The 12,676-nt window shown below is 38.8% G+C and overlaps 1 protein-coding gene across 1 annotated transcript in view; it reads left to right on the forward strand.

Annotated features, from left to right (window-relative positions):
• The window catches only part of LOC131686104 (homeotic protein deformed), a 47,003-nt gene that overhangs the window by 19,152 nt on the left and 15,175 nt on the right, over window positions 1-12,676 (forward strand). The gene's annotated exons all lie outside the window — the stretch shown is intronic.

Below are 12,676 nucleotides of genomic sequence, written 5' to 3' on the forward strand. Positions count from 1 at the left end.
TTGGCTGGCTTGATTCTCGACAGTGCGAATCAAGCTCAGACTAAACCAGTACCCAGCGCGAATACCCATGGACGGTCTCCCACCCTGTGGTGGGATAAAGAGTGCTCAGAGCTGTACGCGGAAAAGTCCACTGCATATAAGGCCTTCCGGGAAGACGGGTTACCCGCTAGCTATCAACAGTACGCGTCGTTAGAAAGGCGAATGAAGAGTCTAATGAAAGCCAAAAAACGCAGTTATTGGCGCCGGTTCGTCGACGGGTTAACGAGAGAAACAGCGATGAGCACTCTTTGGGGTACGGCTCGACGTATGCGTAATCATAATAGTACCAACGAGAACGTGGAATATTCAAACCGTTGGATATTCGCTTTCGCCAAGAAGATCTGTCCGGACTCTGTCCCGGTACAGAAAACGTACCGCGCCGCGTCTTCTCACGATACTGCGAACGAAACACCGTTTTCGATGGTGGAGTTCTCACTTGCTCTCTTATCGTGCAACAATAACGCCCCAGGGTTAGACAGAATCAAATTCAACTTGCTGAAGAATCTGCCTGACACTGCAAAAAGGCGCCTGTTGAATTTATTTAACAAGTTTCTTGCGGGTAACATTGTCCCTTATGAATGGAGGCAAGTGAAGGTCATCGCCATCCAAAAACCAGGAAAACCAGCCTCCGACCACAACTCGTATCGGCCGATTGCAATGCTGTCCTGTATTCGGAAGTTGTTCGAGAAAATGATCATGTTTCGCCTCGACAATTGGGTTGAAGCAAATGGCTTACTGTCAGATACACAATTTGGCTTCCGCAAAGGCAAAGGGACGAACGATTGCCTTGCGTTGCTTTCTACAGAAATCCAAATGGCCTATGCTAACAAAGAGCAGATGGCATCAGTCTTCTTGGATATTAAGGGGGCTTTTGACTCAGTTTCTATCAACATTCTGTCAGAGAAGCTGCACCAGCATGGTCTTTCACCAATTTTAAATAACTTTTTGCTAAATCTGTTGTCTGAAAAGCACATGCATTTTTCGCATGGCGATTTAACAACATCGCGATTTAGCTACATGGGTCTTCCCCAGGGCTAATGTCTAAGTACCCTGCTCTACAATTTTTACGTGAATGACATTGACGATTGTCTTGCCAATTCATGCACGCTAAGGCAACTTGCAGACGACGGGGTGGTCTCTGTTACAGGGCCCAAAGCTGCCGACTTGCAAGGACCATTACAAAATACCTTGGACAATTTGTCTGCTTGGGCTCTTCAGCTGGGTATTGAGTTCTCCACGGAGAAAACTGAGTTGGTTGTTTTTTCTAGGAAGCGTGAGCCGGCGCAACTCCAGCTTTTATTAATGGGTGCAACGATCAACCAGGTTTTCACATTTAAATATCTCGGGGTCTGGTTCGACTCTAAAGGTACCTGGGGATGTCACATTAGGTATCTGAAACAGAAATGCCAACAAAGGATCAATTTTCTACGAACAATAACTGGAACATGGTGGGGTGCTCACCCAGGAGACCTGATCAGGTTGTACCAAACAACGATATTGTCGGTGATGGAGTACGGGTGTTTCTGTTTCCGCTCCGCTGCGAACATACACTTCATCAAACTGGAGAGAATCCAGTATCGTTGCTTGCGCATTGCCTTGGGTTGCATGCACTCGACCCATACGATGAGTCTCGAAGTGCTGGCGGGCGTTCTTCCGCTAAAAAATCGATTTTGGGAACTCTCATATCGATTGCTCATCCGATGCGACATTCTGAACCCGTTGGTGATTGAAAACTTCGAGAGGCTCGTCGAGCTTAATTCTCAAACCCGATTTATGGCCTTGTACTTCGACTACATGGCACAGAGCATTAATCCTTCTTCATATACTCCCAGCCGTGTTCGTTTCCTAGATACTTCTGACTCTACTGTATTCTTCGACACATCCATGAAGGAAGAGATTCGTGGAATCCCGGACCATATACGCCCGCAGGTGATCCCCAATATATTTTATAATAAATTCCGAGAAGTCGACTGTGACAAAATGTTCTACACTGACGGATCAAATCTCGATGGGTCCACTGGCTTCGGTATCTTCAACAATACTATCACCGCTTCATTCAAGCTCAATGATCCCGCTTCAGTTTACGTCGCAGAGTTAGCTGCAATTCAGTACACCCTTGGGTTCATCGACACTCTGCCCACAGATCACTACTTCATCGTTTCGGACAGCCTCAGCTCTATCGAGGCTCTTCGGGCGGTGAAGCCTAAAAAGCAATTACCGTATTTTCTGGGGAAGATACAGGAGTCCTTGTGTACGTTATCTGAAAAATCTTATCAGATTACCTTTGTTTGGGTCCCCTCTCATTGTTCTATCCCGGGCAATGAAAAGGCCGACTCATTAGCAAAGGTGGGCGCATTTAATGGTGACATATACGAAAGACCAATCTGCTTCAACGAATTTTTTAGTATTTGTCGTCAGAGGACGCTCAATAGTTGGCAAACCTCGTGGAGCAATGGGGAACTTGGACGATGGCTACATTCGATTATCCCAAAGGTATCAACGAAGCCTTGGTTCGGGGGGATGGATGTGGGTCGGGATTTTATTCGTGTAATGTCCCGACTTATGTCCAATCACTACACCATGGATGCGCATTTGCGGCGTATTGGGCTTGCGGAGAGTAGTCTGTGCGCTTGTGACGAGGGCTATCACGACATCGAACACGTTGTCTGGGTGTGCGCCGGGTATTGTGACGCCAGGTCTCAGTTAAAGGAATCCCTTCGGGCCCGAGGTAGACCACCCAATGTACCAGTCCGAGATATGCTGGCAACTCGTGATTTCCCCTATATGTCCCTTATTTATACCTTCATAAAAACGATAAATATCCCAATTTAGCCCCTCTCTTTTATTTCTCGTTTTTAGAGTTTCCTCCTGCCTTGTGGAACCGATCAGCTCCAGAGTGCCACTATGTAACCGCCATCGCCCTTACCACTACGCCTGCATAGAAGGAAACTGAAGCGAGAGCGACTCGAGGTCCGATGACTTTTGAAAGATTCCCCGCGGGTCCGAAGAATACTCCGCCAATCCGGTACTCGACGACTTACTATACTGAGGCGCAAATTTGATACGCTGATCCCCCTCCCCCCCCCCCCCCCCGCCGTTCGAGCGAAAGTTGCAAGTTTTGCTCTTCTTTCCCTGTCTCTCCCCTGTCCTTGATACAACTGCTGCTACACTGATGCGGAAATAAGCCACCCTTTGAATATCTTGACCAAGCATAAGTTTTAGTTAAAAAATTCAAATTAGTATTCTGTATTCCTAGTTTTAAGATAGCTATAATTTTTACTCTTTATTGAAACTCTTGTCCTCCATCTTGTAAATAGAATTGAATCCCTAGTTTTAAAAGTTTTTGGAAAATTTCTCATAAATATTTGTTCCCCCTTTTGTGTACTAAACTATATTGTTAGTTTTAAGATAATCGTAAAATATTTCGTAAAATACTATTACTCCACCTCTTGTATATCAAAGTGAATCCCTTGTTTTAAATTTTTTCATAAAAAAATCTTTTGGCCCTCTTTTGTATATTGAATCTTATTTCTAGTCTTAAGATAGCTGTAAACTTTCTTTTCCTTTGTAAAAAAATATTTCAACATTGTAACCTCCTAGTTTTAAGATATCCAAAATGTAAAAACAAAAGCATTTGGCACCGCCAAGCTAACGCATTTGTGCCTATCAAATAAACGAAATGAATAAAAAAAAAAAAAAAAATTTCCGTGCCTTTTAGAATCTAAGATGACAGATAATGTGTTTACTTTAATTTAAAAACTAATATCATTAACATCGGATGGAAAATGTTGATGCTATTGAGTTCTTGTCGCCCGGTCTCACGAACACTTTCTTAGCTTCCTGGTTGAAAACAATCCCATTTGATTTTGCCGTCTTTGTTTATTATTTTCCACCAGCTAGTGATGTAGTGTTTGTGTCATGTGCCGTGTACGTACATGAGCCGTAGAAAAGTCTATGGCGCATTGAGCGAACTTAAAATTTTGTAATTTTATCAGACCCTGTCCTGGTGCGGCGGTTCAGAGGGTGTAACACTGGTCTCATAAGCAAATTTTTAATTATCGAGCCCCTATTGGGAAGGAGTCTCAGTGGGATTGTAGCACTAGCCACGTAATGTTGATTAAGAATCGCCTGCGAAATCTGTTGAAGCAGAAAACAAAAATTTCTCTAAGGAATTGTACTGTCAAGGCTTTGTAATAGCAAGACGTCGACGAAATGCGTATCACAGTTCAATAAATACCTACTACTTAATAGAGTTAAAAAAAAGCCTGCTTTCTGTTATCTATTAATATACCTTAATGCTGTTCACATAATCACAAATTTAACGTAGAACCCGAAATAATGTTTTTAAGCAGTAAGAGCATTTCCAGTCAACCGATTTCTGGAACGATTGTTAAATATGTAATCACCACAGACAAAACAAAATTTTTCGAACGAATATTTGCACATTTAAAAAGAGCACTTAGTTGTGCAATGAAAAAAACCCGAAACAATTCAAATGCCGCAATTAAAAAACACTATACAGGGTGGCAACCGGCAACGATACACTCATTTGAGATCCCCTTGTTGCAACACCACGAGAAATCTGTGTGTATTTTTTTGTGTAAAAGATAAATTCCATTAGGTTCCCGCAGTTAATGAAATACGATTTCAGGGTTTTTGGGACGGGGACATTGTAGGTGACTGCTGCTGGATATAAGCTCGAGAATAACTATCAAGTGTAGAATATCATTTCGACCAAAAATATGATCATGCGAAAAAAAAAAATTAAAATTTTCACTCAGTGCTTCATACCATCTACATTTTTCATCCGATTTTTGTGAATATTGGCTCAAAATTTATGTGAAAGGATTATCTATCACATTAGATTCTGCTATTTATTATAAAAAAATTAACAAGAAATATGATTTGAAAAAAAAAGGTCGAAAATTAGACTTTTTTTACTTCGGTCGCTTGTACGCATTTTATATATTTTCGGAAAGGGTACATCTTTCGAACTGTTAGTTGCTTGTTTCGATCGGATCCTTTTGGAATGAGATATTGACAAATAACTAAAAAAAAGTGCCCAAAAACATCTTTTTCAAAGAAATTTCGAAAATGCTTCTTTGAAAGAATAGACTAGACTTTGTTTTCTCATACAGCGACCCAAAATTGACATCTTTCTTCTTAGTCTATCGCGATTAAATTCTGAAAATAAGAAAAATTATTTTTTCTGTAGAAAAAATAAGACACAATCATGAAAAGGTAAGCAAAAAAAAAGATTTTTGAAAAAAAACTCGAATTTCTTGAGCATAATTTTCGTATTCAGCGATAAAAAATTAATCTAGAAAACATTATTTCTCGCAACTTCATTTTTCTTATAAACTAGTGTAATCTTATTTAAAACCAAAATTTAAGAAAAACAGATCAATTTTCACTCGGTGCTTAATAACATCAACAGTTTTTATCGGATTATTGTGATCTTAGGCTTAAAATTCACGTAAAAAGTTTGTCTGGCACATAGGATTTCAAAAGATTTTTGTTGAATTATTTTTTATGCAAAATCGACCAAAAATGAGTAATTTTGCAAAACATTGCTTTTTTTACTTTGGATGATCTTAATTCTAAATTTTTGATATTAAATTGAAACAAGTTTTGTCATTTTTGGACACATCAACATGTTTCGAATGGTGAGTCGATTCTGTTATTCGGAAGATTTGTTCCTGAGATATTGATCAATAACTGCAAAAAGTGCTTAAAAACACGTTTTTCAAAAAATCTCAAAAACAATTCTTTGAAAAAGAAAATGGATATGATTTTCGTGCTCAGCGACCCAAAATTGACTTAGGAAACATCTTTTTTCTTAACTTCATGCAATCACCCCAAAATTTGTAAACTAGTTGTATATACTAAAATTCTACCAAATATATTATTTGGCTAAACCCAACCTATCAGGAATCAGGAATCAGAATATATTGGCTTAAATGGCACGTTCCCCGTATGTAGTCGGGGATTTGTGCCTTGTCGTGTGTTTTCATCATTTCCTGAGCGGAAGGAAAGGATAAGGAGGTGTGGGGAAGTAGAATTGGAAGTGTGAGAGAAATCACAGCACAAAAACAAAAATAAACAACAGGTAAGTTAAACTCACAAGTAGTTAAACTTGCCTGCGAATAAGCCTAAAGCTCTTTACCACATTGGATAAGAAACTTTAGTATGTCTCTGAGTTTCAGTCGTCCAAACATGGTTTCGTCTATATGAGGACGGCCGAAGACTCTAAATCGCAATTGCGCTACCGCTGGACAGTTGCATATCAGATGATATGAGGTTCCGTAGTCGGATTCACAAAGATCACATGAAAAAGACTCAGCGCGCTGAATAGTTGCCATGTGATAATTGAGTTTGCAGTGGCCGGTTAAAGCCCTGGTTAGCATGCCGCAGTGGAGCTTCGAAAAATGTAGGAGATTTTTCGAAATCACTGGGCACGGTTGTTCTAGAAACGCCTTTGTTTGGCGACACGTTTGTAGATTTCTCCAATAATTGCGATGCTTGGACAAAGCCCAGGACCCTATTTTTTCCCTTATCCAACTTGTCGAAATTGGCAGCGCGGGCTCAGGACCAACGAAGTCAATCGCTGAACCTGCCCTGGCCAATTCGTCAGCCCATTTATTTCCAGTAATACCAGAATGTCCGGGCACCCAGACAAGGTAGATAGTGTTGACAATGCTTATTTCTTCGATTTGGGTTCGGCACGCGATCACTAGCTTGGACCGAGATTTGTCTGAGCTAAGGGCCTTGATTGCAGCCTGACTATCGGAGCAGAAGTTTATAACTCTACCGGACAAACTCAGTTGAAGGGCCGATTGTACCCCGCACATAATCGCAAAGATTTCTGCTTGGAATACAGTACAGTATCTACCTAGTGAGTGAGATTGTTCCAATCCCCTTTTACGACAGTAGACACCAGCACTAGCACGTCCCTCCATCAGAGAACCGTCAGTGTAACCAGCCCGGGGACAACTTGACAGCTCCCATATATTGAACTCATAAGCAAATTTTGTGGTGATTTGGTGATGTCATGGCGGCTCGAATGGAACAAAATTTAAAAAAGGCGCATCCCATCTATTATTTTCTATAGCTGTAAAAAATTAACAATTCCATATCAACATTTGAATAGAGCGAATAAGATTTGTAAACAAACTTTTGTTTTGCTGATTTCTCTTAATTTGTTATCATTTCAACACAGAAAACATTTGAAATTGATTCTACCAAGGGCAAAGATGTTGATTCATGTGTATTTTCCATAAAACTCAACTCTGTAGCGGAAAAACGAGCGAAATAAGTTTGTTTACAAAAGTCTCATTAGCCCTTTTGAAGAATTACTATTGAATTTAAGCATTTCTGTCACCAAATTTATTTCGCTGTTCAAATTAAAAACTGTCCATACCTTAACAGAAACATAGATTCCATTTTGGATCTAAAAAATCCAAGAAAAATAAATCGATTTTCAGAAATACAAGAAGATGGCTTTCAAAATCGAGCCACTTCCACTTATATTGAAATTTCCGAAAATCTTCGAGATCGAACCAACATGAAATCCTCCGGTAAACGCCGTTCAATTAGTTTTCTGTCGGGCTGGAGCTGAATATGCGAAATGAATTATGAAGGAATCCGTACCAAAACCATCGCAAAATCTTTTGGACAGAATTATTGCAAAAGTCGAATAAAACTCTGGCAAGAGTCGAACATAATTGTATATGGGGCCATACACAAATGACGTAGCTTTTTTTCAGCGATTTTTGACCCCTCCCTCCCCCCTCGTAGCATTTGGTCACAAAATTCTAACCTCCCCCTCGTAAATAACGTAGCATTTACCTACCCCCTCCCCCTCGTCCCATGCAAAGCGCCCGGGTGATGAAAAAAAATTACATGTTTTTCAATTATTTTATTATTTTTAACATTTTCATTATAACAGCAAATTGCGTGCAAAATAAGCCCATTTCATCACAAATATAGTGTTGATTGTTTTGTTTGGAATTTTATATGTCAAGGGGAACATAAAGAGAAGTTCTCTCAGTTCACAATCCTGCAGCTGCCAATGATTCTAAGAAGCACACGTTCTTCTAAATTACTAAATTTTGTTTGGTTGAATCCGAAGTGAAAATTTAATTCAGCTTCCAAACTAAGTCTAATAGTTAACAACATTAACTAACTAATGTAGCAAGATAAATCCGCATTCAAAATCTTTTCGTATTTTTGTGAACTTGTAATTCCGCGAATCGTAAAATTTACCTCATGAAAAACCGCATCAAAAGTAACTTGTTTGAATTTAAATTTATTCCGCTTGGGAATAATGGAGGATCATTAAATTGTTTTCTCTAAACAATGGGTTTTAAACTTAATGCTACGTCGCACAACTTCTGACCCTACCCTCCCCCTCGTCACACTTCGTCACAAATTTGGTATACCCTCTCTACCCCCCCCCAAAATGCTATGTTATTTATGCATGGCCCCTATTCCTGGCAGCATTCTAAAACCGGGCACTACCAGTTTGCTGCCAGAATTCTGGTAAAAGCGCACGAATTCTATCCAAAACCAATTTTGCTAACTGTGTAGAAAATCCTACTTATTTCGTTTATATTCCCAAACAAAATTCTAGAATTCTTGACGTTCTTAATTAATTTGAAACAAGATGTCATATGTTCTCGAATTGTTAGGCTTGGTGATTTACTTTCATTGGCCAAAATTATTTTCATTCATATTTCTCGGGCAAAAAGCACAAATGATTTACCGATTACACGCTTCACACAACAATAAAACAAAAAAAAAACAACGACTTCCATTTAAATTTATAATAAGATTTATGTACCTTGCTGACAGTTTCCAGTTAGGGATAAATTTATTCTCTTATAATTGTTTTCTTTATCCACATTTTGGAATACGCTTTTTCTAAATGTTGCTCTTGCTGCATTGACGGCGTTCATAACACACGTAACGAAACGCGCTTTTCTCTTGAAACTATTTCGTTTCGTTGTTCGTGGTACTCGTAGGGAGAAGGCATACTAGCGCCACCATCAAATTAGTGGTACATATATGAAACAAGCACTATCTGTCAAGTTGTCCCCGGGCTGAGTGTAACAGACCACTTGCGTTTGTTGTTGTCTTTCCATAAAGCCAGACAACCACTCCTCTCGAGAGGGAATCATCACATGGAATGTCCTGTAAGGAAAACTACATGTGAGTGTAATATCGCTGGAGCAAGAATATCTTCACCCCATGTAACCATTTGTGACCACAATCGTGTATGACTGATAGCAAGATCAACATGGTTACTGTTCCAAAGTCCAGTAACCTGCAATCTGTATGCACATGATAGTGCCTCTTGTTTGAGGTGTATGTGTAATGGTTTGATATTTAGAAGTGCCTCAAGAGCAGCAGTCGGAGTTGTGGTGAAAGCACCAGTCAACGCCATGAGCGCCATTCTTTGCAAATGGTTTAGCTTTGACTGGACTGTCCCCTATGCCGCCACACAAGGCATCCGTATGACAGTATTGGACGTACAATTGTCGTGTAAATCCAATAGATGTATTTAGGTTTGTGACCCCAGGTCTTTCCAAAAGTTCGTCTGCACTGCCCGAAGGCCATGCACGCTTTCTTGACTCTGAACTCAATATGAGCAGACCAGTTCAGTTTGGAATCCAATATGACTCCAACGTATTTGACTTGATCTGCACACAGTAGCTCAGAATCAAAGAACTGCAAGGGACGAACCCCGGTTGTTATTCGCTTCTTCGTGCAAAGAACCATTGAAATTTTGCTTGGGTTAGCTGATAGTTTAACCTGTCAACACCACTGTTCGACAGCTCTTAATGCCTGTTGCATTAAGTCAAAGATTGTTCCGATGCAAAATCGAGTAATTAGTATTTGGTAATCGTCAGCAAACCCGTAGGTTGGAAATCCAAGCTCATTGAGTTTCTTCAACAAGCCGTCAGCTACCAAGTTCCATAACAAAGGTGACAGAACGCCGCCCTGAGGACAACTGCAAATACTCAACTTCCGTGTCTCAGCCTGTCGCCTGACGCAGCGATACGAAATTAATCTAGAAAACATTATTTCTCGCAACTTCATTTTTCTTATAAACTAGTGTAATCTTATTTAAGACCAAAATTTAAGAAAAACAGATCAATTTTCACTCGGTGCTTAATAACATCAACAGTTTTTATCGGATTATTGTGGTCTTAGGCTTAAAATTCACGTAAGAAGTTTGTCTGGCACCTAGGATTTTAAAAGATTTTTGTTGAATTATTTGTTTTGCAAAATCGACCAAAAAGGAGTAATTTTGCAAAACATTGCTTTTTTTTACTTTGGATGCTCTTAATTTTAATTTTTTGATATTAAATTGAAACAAGTTTTGTCATTTTTGGACACATCAACACCTTTCGAATGGTGAGTCGATTGTGTTATTCGGAAGTTTTGTTCCTGAGATATTGATCCATAACTGCAAAAAGTGCTTAAAAACACGTTTTTCAAAAAATCTCAAAAACAATTCTTTGAAAAAGAAAATGGATACTAAAATTCTACCAAATATATTATTTGGCTAAACCCTACCTAAGTTCGAAGGAAACGAAAACCAGATATTGCATTTATCACTATGAGTAAATGAGTCGCGATAATAACCAAATCGACAATAAAAAGTAACATTTTCACATGAAAAGTTATTAGCACTAACAAAACTTCTCCAGATAAATAAACCGTCTTATTTCTTTGAAAAGCAAATCCGCCAGAGAATGAACGAATGAGTTTATCACATTATCCCTTTTGTGCTCGCTGCTTTGGTGACGCTCATTAAAAACCGTGACAAAACAAGTATATCCTGCTTCGTTATCGGTTTTCTTGGTTATATATTTTGAAACTTTTGTTAGTAGAAAAAATATTATTAGTTACTTCGGTTTATTCTTTAAAGTTTCAGGTACTAATTTTCGCGAACGCATTGATTTGTAGTGATGTCAATATTGGGATAAAAACGAAAATTTCAGTGATCTGATGCTTTTTCAAAATGAATCTTTCAAGAACAAACCTAAGTTATATCAATTTATTGCTGGGAGAAACAGCCAAACACTGCTTTTAAGAAACCCCTACCAACACATAGATATATATCGCTTGTACGAACATATAGATAAATAATACCCTTAGTTAAGTTACTCCAACTTAACCGTTACACAAGGTTGCGAAAGAAAAAAAAATAGATTGTTGGATAAAAATTATGTTTCTATAAATGGTAGTACCCCCTTAAGAAAAGTTAAGGTCCTAGCCGATTTATAAGTGTAATCAAACTTCGTGACACTCAGCTGAATACACCTAATCACAAAAACGTCAACGAGATCTAAAAAATACTTTTGTTCACCATTTTTCAGTTTGTGACCACTGTGCGGCGTCTCACCCGCACATGCGGCAACTCTCCCGCAATGACTTTTTTTTTTAAATGTTCATGGAAATTTGATGATTTTTTTTCATGACAAAAACCATTTCACAGTATTGTAGAAACTTGTCGCAATGGATAAAAATGATTTCATCAAATATTGAATGGTTTACTTTGATGCAAGAGCGATCTCCCGGCCTCCGCGTTTTACATCAATTTCTCCGGGTTTGGTGGGAAGAAGCATAATTTTAACTTTTTTGAATTTAATTGATTCGTTGCCAAATATTTAAAAAGTCTAAGTTTACTATTACTCTGGTTCAGATTTATTTTGTCCGTCTAACCCTTTGATTCAAGGTGGCGAAGATGCCTATGAGATGAGTTCACCAAACATTGCTGATTTCTTTCGCAAACCAATGGAAATGAAAAACTACAAATTTACTACAAATCAAGGAAAGTAATTTCACTATATGCTACAATTGAAGTTTAGCATCCCATTACGTCGCTCAAAATGGCGTAAAAAGTTTTTTACTATAATTTTACTTAATCACTTCACAGTTGGTGGTGCTTATCAACAGCTACACCAAGGTATGGCGGATTTATTCTAATTTAAATGGCTAAGTCAACATCAAACGATTTTTTATGGTATTGTTGCTACTTCTGCAGCGATCCTTAACAGTTGGCTAGGGAGGTGAGTTTTGCCCCTTTGTTGGGACCACTGGTGATGAATATCCAACACCACATAGTGCTACTCATGTGATGCCGCCGCATAGCTGGTGCTTATGTATTCTGGGCACATAGGCGGGGAAGTGAAATACTACATCTAATTAAACCGACAAAACCGTTCTAAAATGTAAAAAAATATTCAGCTTTCTTTTAACGCCATGGAAGAGTGGTGCGCAATAAGTTTGGCAAAAACATAACACTCTACAGTGATTGTGAAATACTTTTGGTAATGGAAGTCTGCTAGTGATGTGCGCGGGGTTCCTTTATTGTAGAGTAGCGTGTTGCGTTTTGAGATTCCATGTTCAAAATCACTTGACTATGATATTATTGTAACCGTTTTTTGCCCTGAAGATGAAGGCGTAGACCTTTGAAACGGAGTCGATAGACAAAATAAAATAATATTTGCTAAAACCGTGACCAAAAGCCATCTTCATCTATTAAAAGTATTTTTTCACAATAAAAAACCGTTTCCACTAGTAATAATTAGTTATGTAGCCAATTTTGCTAAGATAAAAAAATCGT

The sequence above is a fragment of the Topomyia yanbarensis genome, chromosome 2 (genome assembly GCF_030247195.1).
Source record: "Topomyia yanbarensis strain Yona2022 chromosome 2, ASM3024719v1, whole genome shotgun sequence".
In the NCBI taxonomy this organism is placed as follows: Eukaryota; Metazoa; Arthropoda; class Insecta; order Diptera; family Culicidae; genus Topomyia; species Topomyia yanbarensis.